Source organism: Nelusetta ayraudi, unplaced genomic scaffold, assembly GCF_046127955.1.
Source record: "Nelusetta ayraudi isolate G7.1 ecotype Tasmania unplaced genomic scaffold, CSIRO-AGI_Nayr_v1 ptg000120l, whole genome shotgun sequence".
Classification (NCBI taxonomy): Eukaryota; Metazoa; Chordata; class Actinopteri; order Tetraodontiformes; family Monacanthidae; genus Nelusetta; species Nelusetta ayraudi.
In genome coordinates this window covers 2,237,855-2,256,328 of record NW_027466170.1, presented here as the reverse complement: position 1 = coordinate 2,256,328, position 18,474 = coordinate 2,237,855, and the positions used below count along the sequence as shown (strand labels likewise).

The 18,474-nt window shown below is 47.4% G+C and overlaps 1 long non-coding RNA gene across 1 annotated transcript; it reads left to right on the top strand.

The window, feature by feature from the left end:
* Window positions 1-875: 875 nt before the first annotated feature.
* Window positions 876-11,146, top strand: LOC142904007 (uncharacterized). Its single transcript, XR_012929307.1, has 3 exons — window positions 876-1,069; window positions 9,452-9,534; window positions 10,205-11,146. It is a non-coding gene; the product is annotated as an uncharacterized LOC142904007 (long non-coding RNA).
* The last annotated feature ends 7,328 nt before the right edge of the window (window positions 11,147-18,474 follow it).

The window sequence follows — 18,474 nt, the reverse complement described above, 5'->3', positions numbered from 1 at the left end:
AAAGACTTTCTGCTTCTCGCTGCCGTCTGACGGAACGCAGACAATCAACCAGATCTGCACAGTGAGCCAGCTCACTTCCCCTGGACGAGGAGGAGGAGGAGGAGGCGGGGGAGGAGGTAGGGAAACGTCGGGGAGGGAGGAAGGAGAGAAAAGTTGGGAGGAAAGAAGCCAAAGGGGTCATGTGGGAGTAAAAGTATGTGGGTTCAACATTAGAAAGGAGCCTCGGAATAAAACATGAAGTAAATCAAACGAGGGGCCGGCCAGAGCGCCGAGGGATGAAGGTTAGCAGGATATCACGCAGCGAGTGGACAGAGAGGTGAGGGAGGGGTGGGGGGTGGGGGAGGAAGATGGGGGGGTGGCGGGAGGGGTGAGACGGAAAAGGAAGGGGGAGGGGGGGTGTCATTAAAGAGCTCTAATGACCTGCTGATTGACGAGGGGCCCAAACCCCCGACCCCAAATTACCACAGAGCCTGAGAACCGGCCCTGTGTCCTGCACGCGTGTGTGTGTGTGTGTGTGTGTGTGTGTGTGTGTGTGTGTGTGTGTGTGTGTGTGTGTGTGTGTGTGTGTGTGTGTGTGTGTGTAGGGGGCCAGAGTGTGTGGAGATGAAGCAGGAATTACACATTTCCCTCCCACTGTCAGGAACTTTAGCTTTACACACACACCAACTCCACGGTGACGTGGTGGACACGCACATTTTCACGGTTATGTCTGCGTTTCGCTGACTGGAAACGGTGGAACAGCATCGCACGATTGTTTCCAACACGCAACATTGCGCCTGTCTCCAGGAAGACGTCACGTCAGCCTCCCTGCCACCGGCTGGCTCCCTGCTGAAATTGTTTTCCTGTTTCTTGAAGGTGACAAGAAAACCAGAGGATCAGATTTGATTTATCTGTGACAAGATCGTCCTCGTCCCCTATTTCAAGCAGAGGCGCTGGCTGTCTGCGCACGGGAAGGTCACCGGTCGGATCGCATTCTCACCGCCGACCGAGAAGTCAAAACACACAGAGGAGGAAGGCCTGCCACCGCTGTGAGTGGACGCAGCCTCACAGCGGAGAGACACCTGCACAGGTCAGTCGGACAAATGTTGTTTTCTTTAGTCCACAACAGCAGCAAACTATACATCCGTAGCATGAAGCACAACTGCACAACTGACTACACAACCAAGAGCTGGATTGAAGCAAAAAATGTGTCAGCTTCCAGCAGTTTGGTGTGAAGCTCCTTGTCCTGATCCTGGTACTGGTCCTGATCCTAGTCCTCATCTTGATCCTAGTCCTGGTCCTAGTTTTGGTCTTGATCTTGATCTTGGTCCTGGTCCTGGTCCTGGTCCTGGTCCTGACCCTGGTCCTAGTCCTAGTTCTAGTCCTGTTGCTGGTACTGGTCCTGGTCTCAGTCCTGGTCCTCTGTTGTTGTGCAACTGAGCTGATTGTCCAAACAAACAGAACCTCCAGTGTGATTTCAGCTTGTGAACGCCTCCCTGCTGCTCGCTAATAATTACGAGTCCAGCAGACGTGTTTGCGTTAGTTGCATTCGCGCCACTGATGAGCAGCATGTGGCGAAGGCACTCGCGTGTCTGTAGCCGCCGCCGCCGCCGCTGCTTGGCCTCAGTGAGGGCAGCAGACTTTCGTATTTTCTGCGCATTTACATCTTGTTCACACACACGACACAGGCATTAAGGCACAGAAGCAGTGAAACACTGCAGCCAAATCAAGACCAGATGAGGCAGCCGTGAGATAATGCAGAGCCATGTGCACGCACGCACATGCTCGCTCTCTCCCTTTCTCTCTTTCTCTCTCACACTCACACTCACACACACACACACACACACACACACACACACACACACACACACACACACACACTCTGGAGGCTGTCTGTCCAGGCCTTTAGTCTAAAGCAATATTCCTATCGGCAGCTTTTCTTTTTCTCTTTTCATTTTCTGCAATCCTGGATTGAGTCTCTTGTGTTCACACATGCACACACACATACACACAGTCTCCAGCGGGCAGACACAGCAGGCAGCAGCGCCGCTCCTTCGTCAGAGGCCTGTAAAACTGCACAACAGATCGTGCAGGCCCGCTCTCATAAAACCCTCCGTTCTGCCTTCATCAGGCCTTGTCCTGCCGTTTAACGAGCAAACAAACAACAGTCGCTCTCGATGACAGACGCTGTCACTCACACTCCGCAATAAACGTCAGGCCACGGTTCAGGCGACCGCACTGCCGCATCGCTTACCAAAGGTGCGCACCAAGGTCAGCATTCATGCAGAGCAAGCCGTATTTCTTCCAAATTTGGTACTTTTGAAACGAAAAAAATGTTTTTGTTTCCGATAAATTTGGGGTTCGATGTCCCTTGAAAAGGTGAAAGTTTGAAACTGAGAAAGTGAAAAGAGAGGGGGAGGTGCTGCAGGGCAAAAAGGTGAGTGTGTGTGTGTGTGTGTGTGTGTGTGTGTGTGTGTGTGTGTGTGTGTGTGTGTAACTGATATTGGAGCCAGTGTGTATTATGACCTCATTGCCTGCCTGATTTCACAGTTTTGCACAAGCTTACAATGAGGTTTAACATAGGAGGCAGGCCGAGTAGGCACAACACACACACACACACACACACACACACACACACACACACACACACACACACACACACACACACACACACCATATTCAACATGTCTTTCAACCGTTTCAGAAACGTTTCCCCCCCCCTTGGCTCGGACAAAACCACAGGCTAATTTAGGATGAAATTCTCTAGCTGTGTGCACACACACACACACACTCCACATACACACACACACACACACACACACACACACACATTCATGTGCAATCTCACTGACAGACACACAGATACATGTGCACTTCCATGGCAAAAGAGAAAAAAAAATGTTAATGCGTGCACATTCTTGCTGCGGAAAGTCGCGGGCATAACAGCGCACAGATAGCATCTTAAAACAACCATTAGCCCGTGTGTGTGTGTGTGTGTGTGTGTGTGCCAGTGCAGGATAGGTTTGAAGAAGCAATGACAACACAAGCCAGGCAGTGAAACAACATGCAAGGATTGAGAGGAATGTGTTTGCACTGCTCAGCTCTTGTCCTGCGTTCATTCCCGCAATTCATTCATTCATTCATTCACCTAAAGAACCATTGGGTCGCGATTCAGTCACTTTGGTCTCCAGAATAAGCTGTACCTTCTGCAGAGACTTATTACCACTCCCACCTACCCCACTCCTGCCTTACCTGCCACCCAACAGCCCCCAGCCCACATGCCGTCACTCCTTGTTCCACCCCACAGGAAGTGGTTTTCAAACCCGGCACAGATGTAGTTTGAGGCCTTTTTGTTTCCTTTTTGTTTCTTTCCGGTTAACACTCAAAAATACATATCGAAAGTGACGTGAAAAACAAGAGCAACCACTGGATCTATCGAAACGTTTCACAAAAACCCCAAATTTTCGTGCTGCTTAGGTTTTCTCTCTGGACGACGACCAGCGTTTTGTTTTTTTGTTTTGTTTTTTATGGCCCCAAACCTTTGAACCCAGGTTCCAGTGTGGATAAATCTGCAGTTTGCAGTTTGCACAACACCAACAATGCAAGTTGTAGCACTTCGACTCAAAACATGTGCCTAAAGTAGCTGCTGAATAACAATACCAACAACAAGATGGCCAAGAGCGAGCTAATTGAAAGGCAGACATGCAGGTTTGAACCGACGGCCAAGTTGAGTTCTGCTTCAGTGCCACAGCGCCACAGCAGGACTGGCATGTATACTGCAACAGTTTCAGGACACCTTTTTCCCTCATGGGATAGATGTGGTAGAAGATTTGTCCAATTAGATGGGAAGTTTTGTTTTAATGGGCCCCTTTCAAAATGTTTTTGCTGCTATGTGTCCTGTAATTTTTTTTTTTTTGAACAATTTACAGCAGCATATCTCAGTCTGGTCCAGGCTCAGATTCAGATGTGGATCCACAAAGTGCATGTCGACAGCTTTCTCAAAATGTTTTATTGCTGTCAAGAAATCGTTTGTTTTGTAAAATGTGATCCATTTTGTACTGCTGCTGATTAAGATGTGACCGCTGGTAGACAGCTGGCGTGACGCAACATTGAAAAAAACCTTTCAGGTCATTTCCTCTGTTTGCTTGACCGCACCTGTGGTGCCACCAGTTCGCTGACGACAGACAGCGAACATTTTTTTTTTTTTTTTTTTTTTTTTACTCATAGTCGTATTTTAACAGTGTCAGGGCGGCTTGTGACTCTTAGTTCAGTCAGTTTATGGCACCAGGTCTACTTTTGTTGCGCAATTCTGCTTGTTTAAGATGTTTGTCCTTGTGCAAAATCAAAGGCACCTAATTTGTTCATGTCCTAAAACGAATGAAGTTAATTAGGTTTATGCTTGAATATGATATCACATGCAAACAACTATACATGCAGGTAGAGCCATTTCTTTTGGTTGTACAGTTGACAGGAAATTAGATCTTTGAACCTTGGGACTCAGGTTTTAGAATCCCTGCCGTCGTAAGGTGAGCGGACAACACATGTTCGTCTAAGGCTGACAAAGCGCCAAAGACAGAGAGTGAAAAATCCCAGAGGCTCATTATGGAACAAATAACCCATCCCATGTATGAGGGACGGCTGAGCCAGCTGGACCGTTTCCCAGCTGGCCTGTGGATTTATGGCTGCGTCCTGAGGTGAGACTTCGAGGAGAGGTCCTCCCATCACTCCGGGGTGGAAACACTGCTGACGCTGCCACGTCAGATTGTCAAGAGAAAAATACCACAAAAGAAAGAAAGAAAGAAACAATCGAGACCAAATAGGGAGAAAAAAAAGAGTCTCAGAGTTATTTGCATTTTTTGGCCGAGGATCAGCCGCTCGTACGGCGCGTTTTTCTCCGCAGGGGTCAGCAGGAGGTGGGAGGCCTCCTTCCCTCTCCGCTAATCACACTTAATGATTCCAACGGGCATACCTTTGAAATCAAATCCACTTACAGCCACGCACACGTGCACACGCACACTGGACACTCTCACACAGACTTGGCACTCCGCTCGGCCCGACTCCTACACAAGCCTTCGTCTGGGAACGGCTGATCGCCGTGGGCCTCCTTCACCCGGGGTGAGACGCAAACATCTGGATTATTATTTCTCATTCTTTTTTCTTTACAGTCGCCATACAGTCCAGGGTCACATGCGAGTTATAAATGGAGCTTCAAATCTTCTCCAAGAAAAGTTAAAAAGCCCAGAAAGCAAATCAAACACGCTTTTATATTCTTATCAACTCTTCCCTGCTCATATTGTGATGCTACTATGATGCTATAGCAACAAAAAAAATCTTGACATGGAGATGGAATTTTATCTTAATCTTTTGGAAGGATTTTCCACATCTGTCAGATGAAGAGCCAATAGAAAGCTTTTTGGAAAGGTGTGGTTGACCCGCAATTGGGTGAATCTTCGGCATGTCAAGTTCAAAGCAGACCAGGTTTTGAAATGTTGCCGATGCAAAATAGTGTATCTGGATGTTTCCCATCTGTCAGCACCACCCTGATTGGTTCACAGCTGCCTCGGCGAACTGCTACCGATGACCTCGCACACACGCGCACTCCAGCCAAAGTTGATTTTAAAGCCATTTAAAGAGCAAAAGCACACATTCACATGCTTCTCTATGTGTTTGTGAGGGGGTTCGTGCATGTGTGCGTTCACTAAGTAGACTGAGTGCAACCCTGCAGCTACATCAGGCTCCTATGGCTGCATTTCCTGAGACCTTTAAGCTGTTTGAGATATCCTCTTTCACCCCAACCACCTAGCACACACACACACACACACACACACACACACTTGGGGACATGGGGTTAAAGGTCATCAAAGCCATTTGCTGTGGGATGACTGTAGCTGTAGTTTCCCTTTTTCCAGAAACTGCTGTGTAATTATGTGCAGTTTACCGCTGTTATTTTCTTTCTTTTTTCTTTCTTTTGTACACAAACACTGCGGCACAATTTCAGAAGAAAGTGCGAGCCAGGGCGCTGTTAAAAAGACATAAAAAACTAGTCCAATCGAAGCGCAGATGAGATTTTCTGCCACTTGATTATGAGTGAGTATGTTTCACCACTCGGCAGTATATACACAACTGTGTATTTTAAAAGGGCATTTTATCATTTGCGTGCACACACACACACTCGTGCCAGCCAGGGGGCACTTAAGTTATTCTAATAAACATCAGAATTAAACGTAAACTACGCTGCAAAATAACCACATGACAAAGCACAAAACACAAAAACTGAGTCCACGTGTTTGTGCTTAGAAATAAAGAACCGATTTGTCCACAACACAACACAACTCAACACAATGCACTCTGGTTTTCATTAGTAAGTGCAACTCTGCTTCTGGGTGGCTTTTGGCACAGAGGACTAACACCTCCGCACTGGCATCGACCGTGTGTTTTTTTCTGCCCCACTTCATTATGGAGGTTTATTGTTGCAAATACGAGGTGATGGGGGGGGAAAGGGTCCGTTTTCTTTACAAGAGGGTGCAAGAAAAGCCAAGAAAGCCATAAAATGGTTGGGCGGCAGTGTTGGGGTTGAGAGGAATGCGCCCACTTTAGCTTTGGAGCAAAAACAAAAAGCTATTAATAGGATTAATAAAAAAAATCCTTTTAAAAAACGTAAAGAATCCTGCCTGTTGCCAAGCAGAGAAGGGATTTGTTGTTCCCAGATAGAGCGGCTGCGCTGCTGATTGAAAGAAAGGATTTCAGGAGAGGAAACCAAACCAAAACCGAAACATCAACAGAGATGCACCAGATGTGCCTGAAGTGAGTCTTTATTTTTTTGCTCACCGCACACACACACACACTCACACACACACACACTCATTTGATCTCGTCTGATGTGGAGAGCTGCAGGCCCTGCGCTGAGGTGCAGCCGTTGAGGAACTTTTATGCAAAGTGCACCGTGGTTTGTGGTGGCGGTGGCGGGCGGAGCGACAAACGTACCAGCCCGCAACTACCGACCACACCCCACCAGTGCGCCGCCCGTGTGTGTGTGTGTGTGGGTAGGTGGGAGTGTGTCAAAAGCCAAAACAAAGAACCTGCAGACTGGAATGGAAAGACCTGAGAGAGCGCAGGGGGAATCGCAGATCTTTTTCTGAAGATGACATGAAAAAATATTCCAGTGAATTTGCTCCCAGAGCGTGTCTGCTGCCCCTCTTTTCTTGTTCCCAGCTGCTTTTTATTGGCGAAATTAGTCGTCCCCAAGCCACTGACAGCGTCATAAAAGCCTCTGCCAGCTTCTCTCACATATATTAGACCTCAGAGGGAACACAGTGTAGAGGAGGCAGAGAAAGCTCGGCCTCGGGGAGGAGGAGGAAAAAAAGCGAAAAGAGATCGTAGACGGGAGCGCAAGAAAAGAAGGGATTGGAGTTGGCTGGTGGTGGGAATATGAGAGGTGCAAAATGTGAAATGTAGCCCCAAACAAGGGGGGGGACTCTGGTGAAAACCTCAGAACAGGCGGATAAAGTCTAGCGATGAAAGAGAAGAAAGAAAGAAAGAAAGAAGTGAGTTATGTTGTGAGACAAGAAAACAGCACAGGAATGACTTTTACATCTGCCGCCAAAAGTCCCTCTGGACACACACACACACACACACACACACACACACACACACACTCACACTCACACTCACACTCACACACACGCACACACACACACATTCGGAGCCTTCATTCTCCAGAGGATTTTTTTTTAACTGAAAACTTTACATCCTGAAAAGCAACATTTTTTCTCTCCTTGGAAGGAAAAGGAGGCCCGTGGAAAAACATAAATTCATGGGGGCCGATGACAGCAGCCAGGAAAACAAAATGATGGCTTGCCACAAGTGACCTCATCGGGGTCAAGGTTCACACACCCAGAGACAAAAAAAAAACAAAAGCAGGAAAAAAAAAACATATAGGGGAGAAGGCGGAGTAAATCCTGAACAGCTTCCTCAGGCTCATGATTGGAGGTTTGGTTTGTTCTCTGACTAAAATATGGATAGAGTCGTTTTTCCCAACATTTTTCCATTAACGTCATTTTTTGATGAGTAAAAACAAGAAAAGACCTTATGGGAATATTAATCTCTAATAGGAGGGAAGAATTTCTTTGAGAAAAGAAAGGAGGATCTTGGCAAAACAAACACACACACACCTCTTTATCTTCATAACTGGTTGCCACAACTTTCCCTCATGGCCTCCTCATATTCTGGGACGTGAGAAAGTTTTTTTTGTTTTGTTTTTTTCCTTAAAGAAGGACTAATGCGGCTACCTAAAATGGAAAAAGTATGTAACCATGACGGGTTGGAGGATGAAATGTGTAGAACCTTTGGCTCACTGGACCAGAGCATCATTTTATAAATCTTTGGCTGAATGACTGAACATGTTTTTTTTTCTCCTTCAGTCTAATTCAGCTCGGGTCTTGGGGTCTTGCAGATGAGCTCATGTATCCTCGTCACTGAGCCGCATCTGCTGAGTGGTGGAAGCAGATGTTTTGCTGCGGGAAAGACGATTTGATGTCGCGGTGAAAAAAAAAAAGAAAACAAAAGCTGGTCGGTGTTGTATACCACTTTTTCCAGCTCTGAAGGCGTCCAGGTCCATTTGTGACATCACAAAGGGCACCTCCACCAGGTCAGCTGCAGCATCCCCAATCAAACGTGTGGAAGTGGCAACAAAGCTGAAGTTCAGATAAAAGCCTTTGTTTTAGCTGCAGGCTGCAAACAGGGGGCTAAATATTGGCCATTCTCTGTACGTCAGCTGAGTTTCAGCTTCTGTCCCCTGTATTTGCGCCTTGAAACCAGTTTGTAAAAAACTCAGGATGCTGAATGTGGTGCTGCACTCGGGGCAGGCGGGGAGCATGAGTGCAATTGTGGCCTGCGGTTTGGCGGCTGAGCGGCCAGTCGGAAACGCTGCTCATCCCACCGCCGTGTCCGCGAGGCCCATTTGTCATCCGTCCGTGTGTGTGTGTGTGTGTGTGTGTGTGTGTGTGTGTGTGTGTGTGTGTGTGTGTGTGTGTCCTACTGCGGTTGGGACACAAAAGATTGGGCATATGAACACACAAACAAACTCCACAAAAAGACACAATTTAGAAGCGCCGAGCGAACCGGTGTGTGTTTATTTCCTTCCCGCAAACACACACATACACACACACACACACACATAGACCACATGTACGATGACATATATGACTGCAAACCCAACGCTGGGAATCAAAAACCAAATGCCCGCAGATAATCTGAGCGCAGGTGTTAAACACTCAACGCAAGAAGAAGAACACAAACACAGGACGCTTAAACTTTGATCCCTACGACTCTACCTCATCCTCCATCCAACAAATAACAGACTCCAGGTGAGGCAGTCTGGAGAAAGCCTTGCGGACATGCTTGTGATGAGGTCTTTGCAGGATGAATTCAGATTATTTTTAGGCCTCATTGTGCTTTGTTGCTTTGTTTCCAGGTTATTCTGGTCCAGCAGCCTGTGAATGAGCGGCAAGAAAACAGGAATAGCAGTGTTGAATTGCAACGGCATACCCAGACAATGTATGTGTGTGTCTATGAGCTCAGTTTGATGTCTGTCACGCGTTTAAAAGCAAACACCCCTTTCCTTGTCTCTCCGAGTGTATATTTAAGTTTAACGGTTAAATGAGGACTGTACACACTGTACACACACGCACACTCACTCACACACTTTTACACACACGTGCACACACACACACACACAGAGGTAATCTCTTGCACTTCAACACTCGCCCTGATGGAAAAAGCTTGATTTGAAAAGCTCCTTTAAATATTTGGATTAGTTCCTCCTGTGTCTGACGTGTGCGACTGCAGCGCTTCTTCTTGTCCACTGACACACACACACACACACACACACACACACACACACACACACACACACACACACACACACATTTCTGAGAATTTGTTGCATTCGCCATCTGCATCCAAACTAGACAGCACATCCTCACATTACCCAGCAAAGCTCTGAGGTTCTGGCTGAACTGGACTGGTCAGCACACTGGGACTGCTCCTCGCTGCTCAGCCTCTGTCTTACCCAGTTGTGTCTCAGATCTCTGCGGCCATCTGACCATAAAAAACATTCAGTAAACAAAGTATTTGGCTTCATTTTACGACAACCTCGTCCTCACGAGGGCCAAGTTAGGCAACTTGGAGCCAAATCTACACAATCTTTTTTTCCATCTTTTTTTAGGCTTCGCAACAGGACAAAACCAGGAAGTCAGTGAGGTCAGGGGCCGTGTGATGTCCACAGTCGAGTGTCATCCTGGTGGCCGAAAACGTCCACCTGGATGTTGGGAAAGTGGTGTGGGTCTAACACCAAACTCATCTCCTGCGGTCGATTATGAAGTAGTTGATGTTGCTTCCTGGCTCAAATCTCTCCCAAGAAAGCGCTTCCTCTCAGAGATCGGCTGAAAAAAAAGGCTGCTTCTAAATATAAGAGGCCACAGATCTTTGGTGGAAGAGGCGGCGCAGCCCTGCGGTCACAGCAACGGCTCAGTTAGAGGCCGAGTGGCGAACAAAGTATGGAGGCGGTTTATTTTACTTGTTTATTAGATTAGGGCTGGTGAACGATCCACCGAGAGGTTTCTCTTTTTCTGCACAGGGCAAAGAGCTTCTATTTTAGTATTTTTGGGTTGACTCAATTTCAGCGGATGGGGCAGATCTGTTAAGAATAGAAAGAAACGTCTGGGCGGTCAAGTGTGTGTTTCGAGAGCGACCGCATCGGTGTGTGTGTGTGTGTGTGTGTGTGTGTGTGTGTGTGTGTGTGTGTGTGTGTGTGTGTGTGTGTGTGTGTGTGTGTGTGTGGCCCCAATTCTGCGTCGGACCGTCTTCCAGCAGCAGGACCGTCTGTGTGTTTACTCATCCTCCCCAAGATGTGAGATCTATTTAAGGGAGTGGAGGAACACAGCGGGGGAAGAGACAGGTGCCAAGGAGCTCTATGAATAACAAACCCAGGGATGTTGGTGCACGGTGGTGGTGCATGGCGGCTCCCGCCATGAAAAAAAGGCCAATCACTCTCCTTCCAGTTTGTATCGTGTAAAGACAGAATAAATCACTCCTCCCTCCCTCCTCCCTGCAACTTTTAAAAAGTAGAGCAGATACAAACTGGCCCTCCTCCTCTGTTGCTGCTGCTGCTGCTTTTTGTTAGTTTCCTGCTAATCCCTTTTACATTTCTGCAAGAGGAAAAAAAAATCAAGGCAGTTCCAAAGGGGTTTGGCCACCAGCCAAGGATAGGCATCAGTATTTTAGTATTTAGCACACACTTTTTGAAACAAGCGAAATTAAAGCAAAGGGTGAGCTGCCAAGGTGGGGACTGCTGGCGGGTCACTGCTGGAGACGATTTAGAAAGTGAGTTTTGCAGAACATGAGCCCCTTCAAAAGTTTTTGGAAATAAACTGCGGTAGTAATGTTGCAGCCTGATGAGCTACCAACATGATGCGTCTCCACAAACATCTTACACATGTTGCACAATGAGCGTCTGGGAGTTCCGTTCAACCTCCTCTACACTTGTGCGTACGTGAAACACAGCCAGTGGATGCACTCGCTCTCTCCCTCCCGCCCACACACAAGTGCGTCAAGCCCGGAGATAAATCAGTCTTTGAGCCGGGCTACAGAGATCCATATTATGTGGTTACTTAGTTACGGCACATTAATAACACCAGTCCCAGTCGCCAGCCCGAGGAGAGGCGAAGCAGCTGTGTCTGCAGAAGGTCAGGAGGAGGAGGATGATGAAGAGGAGGAGGATGAAGACTCCCTAATGCTCAGCAAGTACATTAAAATTTTTGCCTACTTCATCTTGACCGTGATCCCTCTTTGCGATAGAAATCCCGTTCCATTAACGCCGGGAGCACAAAGACAGTCATTCTCCACTGGGAGCCGACCGCCGTCGTCTGCTCAGCTTTTATTTTTCGATGCGGCAAAGCTCGTTAATGTGACATTTCTGTAATCACAGGAAGCCGTCGTCAGCTGGCGGGGCAGATGTTGGATGCATGGGACACGGGTTTTATTTGGGCTTTCCCTCTTTGGCCAGGCAAATTTTCTCCCACGCAGCCGTCTGCAGAAGAGACGGGAGGGGCGATAGGGGAGGAGGACGGCGAGCATGTCCGTCCGCTTCCCAAGTGGGGCCGCGACCACCTGCTCATCCGATTTCTGGGAAGAAGAAGAAGAAGAAAAAAAAAAAAAGAAGAGAAAGTCCCTCAGCTGCCACGGGCTGTGAGAGGGAAGTCTGCTGTTATAGACGGGCGGGGTCACGGGGGTTAACCCTCCAACAAGAGGCCGATTTACAGCCGGGGACAGGAACCATCTATCAGCGCTCTGTCACCCGGCGGGACCACGCTCGGACGCCTCGAGCACAAGTCGGCCAAAAAATTTGAGAAGATGAGATGCTTCGGAGTGCGTGGCAACCTGCTCCCGATGGTTTGTATTCTCATCCCGCTGATGTTATGCCGTTCAAATTTTGTTTTACAGTTCAATTTTAAATCCATTAGCTGGAGGTTCCTTTAAAAGAACAACGCAAAAGAAGACAAAACTTGGCTATTTGAGACCGTTTATGCATCAGCTTTTAGAGTGCAATAGTGCTGCACAGCTGTAAATTAACTAGAACAATAAAAATAAAAAGTCCAGATGTAAAAGAAGAGGAAGAAGCCCAGATAATTTTAAACAGTTGACAGGAGAGTGAGACATTGAGTTGGAGCCAGACCTACACTTAACAGGAAGCCCGTTTTGATTTTTCTCTGCGGTATGGCAGCGCACCGGAGAAGGCTTCAAAGTCCGGTTTCCTGGATTTTCGACTAATGTTTTCAAATCTTATGTAAATTCTGGGAAATAAAAGCAGCATTAGCAATGGGATACGCTGGGATTAGCTCCCGCCACTTCACATCTCGGCAGCAGATCCAGAGCACATTGTTTGATTTACACAGACTCAAACACGTGGCCATGAACAAATATCCTGGAAGGAGCAGAAGAAACATCAAATCGGAGGCTCAGATAGTCGCTAACCTTCTGCATGAAGTACTGTAGCCTCAATTCTCTGGTTTGTCTGAGGCCCCGTTTACACGAAGACAGCTTTCTCTGAAAACGCAGAAATATTTAGTCGGTTCGCCCTTGCGTTTACACGAAGCCGGTGTTTCACTGGAACCGCACAAACCAAACCGCACTTTTTTTGAAAACACAGGGTGGATAAGTTTGAAAACGCTGCCTTGCCCAGATTTGTGTAAACGCCAAAACCAATCTTTTTTTGGAAACGCTGATGTCACAGCTCTAAACCCTTCCCCCGCCTTGCAACCCGAACGACCGTGAGGTGCAGACGACTTCTCAAAACAACAACCACGTCCGGCAATGGACTTGTTACTGCTACTAATGACCAGCCTGCAGTCTTCCCATCAACCTCCACTACAACAAACCGGAAACAATAGTGAACAATAACACGGTGCTCGTGGATCCATCGTGGATTGTGCGCAAAGTGAAAAATAAACACAACAAAAGCAATTGGCAAACCTGTTTTACTTTTTATTGATTTTCTTTTGGGTCGGCGGACTGGGATATTGAAGCATGACTCCCAGTTTTTTCAGCCACTGCAAGGTAGGAAGGAAGCTTTCATTTTATGCTTGCAGCTTCATAGATTGACAGACAGACAGACAGATAGATAGATGGATAGCATTTACTTGCATTTACTTGCATTTCAACACGTCATTAAAACCTAAAAGAAATAATTTGCACTAGAAAATGTCCGTAAATTCATGACATCATTTTTCTTTGGCAAACTATCCCTTTAAATAATCTTCGCCTTCCAACAGTCATCTGAAGTTAGAAACTGAAGAAGCGCTGATGATTGACTGACTGCTTTGAGAAGCGAGTTGGGGGTGTCAGGAGATCCATACAGGAGGGGGATAGGGACAGTGTGTGTGTGTGTGTGTGTGTTTCTATGGTTGTATAATATGAAGCTGCACTCCCAGAGGGGACAGATGACCTGTGGGAAGCCACAGGCAGACTCAGGGCCTCCACTAACCATCATGCCTTGCACCTCCACCACCTCTCCACAAACACCTGCACCCCTGCTCGACAAAATGTCAGGAATTGGGGCCGTTCGGCTGGAGACGCACAGCGGCTCTCGCGGAACATCCGCAGTTATGCGCACTCTCACCATTCCAAGGAGTTGGCGCGCCTATTAATACCCCACTTCAAGGAGCGGGGGATTGGGCAGCCGGCCATAAGATGCTATCTGGTGACTGGCTCACAGTTGTGTCTTGTTCTGTCCTCGGGGTGCTGCCTTTCACTCCGCCTGCCAAGCTGAAAGGTTAGTGTGCTTGCGTTCCACGGGCCGGACCCGAATTAGCCTAAACGGGGCTGCGATCCACCTGGCACCTCCACACACGTTTGTAAGCATTTAAAATAAAACCTGGCTGGTGACTGAGGTAAATAACATGCATTGCTAGTTAAGTTTCCCAAAAACAAATAATTTAAGAACATTTCTTTTGCAAATTTTGAGCAAAGTTCTCAGTGTGCTGGAAAAGAAGAAGAATTGTGAATTCCGTGTTTTGTGATTTGTTCACTTAAAATTCTTTTGCCATTTCATTTCATACTGGCGGTGTTCAGTTGAAGGAAATAAGCATGTGACCCCCCCTCCTCTTCCAAAGGTCTTTTTTCAAATCAATTACTTTAAAATTGACCTGAAAATACTTCTCTGACTTGACACTTTTCCCTAAATCACACCTCAACATCGACAGACTAAAGCCGCATTAATGAAAACACACTTACGCTCGTTATATTTGACCAGTCAGTCGGACTCAAGCGGGACCTTTAATGCTGCACACAGACGCAGACGCAAGCACACACACACACACACACGCACACGCACACTCTTATGTTTTTGTGTTTCTGCAGACCTAACGAGGGTGGCAGCGGTGCAGAGCCGAGACTGATGAGAGGAGTCTGGCCTGCTGGGGGAGGGGCTTGAACGCCCGCCAGCTGGGACACATGCTCCCAAACGCAGCCTGCTCAAACCATCCAAATGTTGGGGGTTGGGGGATGGGGGGGGGGGTCATTTTGGGAAAGGAAAAACCTCTCCGGTTGGCATCAACACACAACAAGAATCCCATGAATGTTGTGCCGGAGGAGCCTGTGTGGAACAGATAATTTGAAAGCCCTGACTGGCTGTTTCAGCCGTAAAAGCCTTCTTGGCCCGCGGAGCAAACGCTCAAATGGGCCACGTGCCCTGTGGTTACCTGACAAACAGGATGAATGCCAGTACGAGGGACCATCATCATCCTGCTGACAGTCAGGCTGTCCCAAATCTCCCCCTACTCACTGTATAGGGGCTACGCCACCTTGTAGCGGTGTCCAATTCCTGAGTGAACATTGGTGGTCACTATTTAGCATGGGTGTATTATAAGAACTGGATACCGGACTGGCAATATGGCGGCACGCCAACTTTTTCCAGTGGCCACTCGAGGTACTGCAACAACAAAAAAAATCCCATGCACCCAAAAAACATTAGACACACAAAACTAAACAGCTGACAGGACGACTGTGACCTGAAGACCAGAATCTTCAGTTCTGGTCTTTTAGGCCAGAAAATCAGCAGAAAATACTTTGTTCAAAGCGTGGCGTCACAACATTGCTGCTGTGTCTCAGCTCTGATTGGCCAAATAAATCATGTGAGTTCCAGAGGCGTGATGGGAATATATATATATATGTATATATATATATATATATATATATATATATATATATATATATTTCTTTTTTTTATTATTATTCATTACCTTTTTTTTTAGCATTTTTAGCAGCACCAAGATTGGCGTTCCAAAAGCTTTTTGTTTTTTTTTTCATTTGACTAATGCGTGCACTATATAGTTAGTATATAGTTAGTTTGCATAGGGAGGAGGGAGCAAGTAGTTGATTTTGGACGCAGCCTCAGATTGTGTAGCAGCCTGTGTCGGTTTGTTAGCATGACAAAGTGCCGCCCTCGGCGACGGGGTGCAGCTGACGTTCACTCCTCAAGCGCTCTCACTCCTTGCCACCCACATCACCCTCATCTCCACGGGGGTGTTGAACCAATTCCCCCCACGCTTGTCGGAAAAGACTGTTTTTTTCCATTTAGTCACCGACAATTAGTTGGCTGGCACGCGTTGCGTTTTGTTTTGCGGCGCTCGCACTCGCCAGAATAATCAGAGGGCCTGATTTCAGCTTCCTGCGTTTGATTGCCGGTTTGGTTGGAAAAATAAGGGGAGGGAGGGATTTTTGCACGAGCGTGAAACAATAATTGAGACAACGACACTGGAGTGACTTATTTTAAACAGTCAGAAATGAAGTCAACAAAGCAGGTCATGAGTTGCACATTCTGCAAGATTCACTTCTTTCTTCATAACGACAATCATCAGTGTCTCTGTCCTGCCAGTGAACTTCCCCAGGAATGAGAGAAAGCTCCTCTTGATTCCACTGACACGCTCCACTTTCCAGTGGGATAAAACACACAGCAACTGTTTGTGATGTCACAAAGGGCATGTTGGTGTTTGTGCCCACGCTTTCTTCAGTCCCATTCTCAGAGCCCCGACTGTTCTTTTCTGTTTTGGTCTCCTTCCAAAGTTGTGAAAGGTTCATCAGTGTTAGCAGGAAGCTAAAACATTGCATGTTCTTAGCTGCAGGCTGTAAGCAGGGGGCTAGGTTTTCTTCTTTGTGGAGATTATAGAGGTTTTTTTTTTTATAATTGTCCAAGCAAATCTAATCCACTTGGGTGGATCTTCATCCATGATTCCGGAAATAAGTAGAATATGGGACCTTTAAGTTTTTTCGGTGGGGTTGGGGTTCGGGGGGCTCCATGACGGCCTTAATGCAGCGTGACATTGACTGTCTGGCAGCGGCCGTTCCTCGGAAAGTATGGCACAATCACTTTGTGTTGCAAAAACATTTCTTTGAGCGTATCAGGAATCTTGAAATGCTTGCGGTTTGCGCAACTCACTTTAGTGATCAGCGTCGGGGGAGGAAGGGGGAGGAGAGGCCGTCTCTGAGCTGTGAGTCCTGCTGCTGCTGCTAGTTCTGCTGCTGCTGCTGGTTTTGCTGCTGCTGCTGGTGGTTCTGTTGCTGCTGCTGCTGGTTCTGCTGCTGCTGCTGCTGCTGCTGCTGCTGGTTTTGCTGCTGCTGCTGCTGGTGGTTCTGTTGCTGCTGCTGCTGGTTCTGCTGCTGCTGCTGCTGCTGCTGCTGGTTTTGCTGCTGCTGCTGCTGGTGGTTCTGTTGCTGCTGCTGCTGCTGCTGCTGCTGGTTCTGTTACTGCTGCTGCTGCTGTTGGTTCTGTTTAGGGCTGCAGCTATCGAATATTTTGGTAATTGATTATTCTATTGAATATTCCATCGATTCATCGAGTAATCGGATAAAACATATGTTTGCTTGATTAAAGCCGCTCCGCAGCAGAACGCGGCAGCTAACGTCAGTGTGCAAGTTCAAACCAGATGTGGCACGGGCGCATTTCAGAAGCGTCCCAGAAGCGTGAAACTGCGGCACCCTGGTACCGTTGCCAACAGACCACTTCCATCTTCTCCCGATTTGCATTGGGCGCATGGACTGTGACGGATGCAGGTTGTGTCACACTAAAAAGAATCCGTGCAAAACGTGAGCATTAAATTTAATTAAACGACGCGTCGAGGAAGATAAAATTCCTTGATTATGTTTTTGTAATGGAGTTACTCAAATTACTCGAGGAATTGTTGCAGGCCGAGTTCTGTTACTTTTGCTGCCGCTGCTGCTGCTGCTGGTTCTGTTGTTGCTGCTGCTGCAAGTTGTAGTTCTGTTGCTTCTGCTGGTTCTGTTGCTGTTGCTGCTGTTGCTGCTGTTGCTGCTGCTGCTGCTGCTTGATGTATTTCACATGTCTTTGCTCTCGGGTGACGACCTTTGAGTCGTTCACACACTGCTGGAAGGTCTGATTCGTCAGATCCTTGGCTTTAAAAACTGTGGAACAAGGGAAAAAAGGGAAAAAAATCTTGGCAACGACGCCGTTGCGGGAACGCAGCATGACGTCTTCTATCTAAACTTCTGTCTGCTTGAGATCTTGTGACTGTTTTGGCCACAGTCAATGGCTCTGATTCAGGTCATATTCCTGCTGGAACCTCCGCTGACCCCCGTCAGGACGTATGGGCTCGCCAGCAACAAGGAGGAGAAGAAATTCTTGGATCTCAGCAACTTGGACGTCCCTCCACCGACCTCTGAAGGAAAATCTCTTCACCGCGGGTCCTCAAGGGCCACTTTGTCATGTGCTCTGCGGGGGCCCTCATGCAGCGGCAACAGTCACCTCTCCGCATTTGAATGCCACACAAAGTTGAAACTTGAACCGAAGAAAGAGGGCAAAAAGAGAGGAGGAAACACACGAGGCCTCTCTACCTCTGAAAAGATGTGAGAAAGTTTTCAATTTTTCTGAGCCTCCTCACTCTGAACTTTTTCTCTGGGCTCTTCCTCCTCTGAACCCGGGGC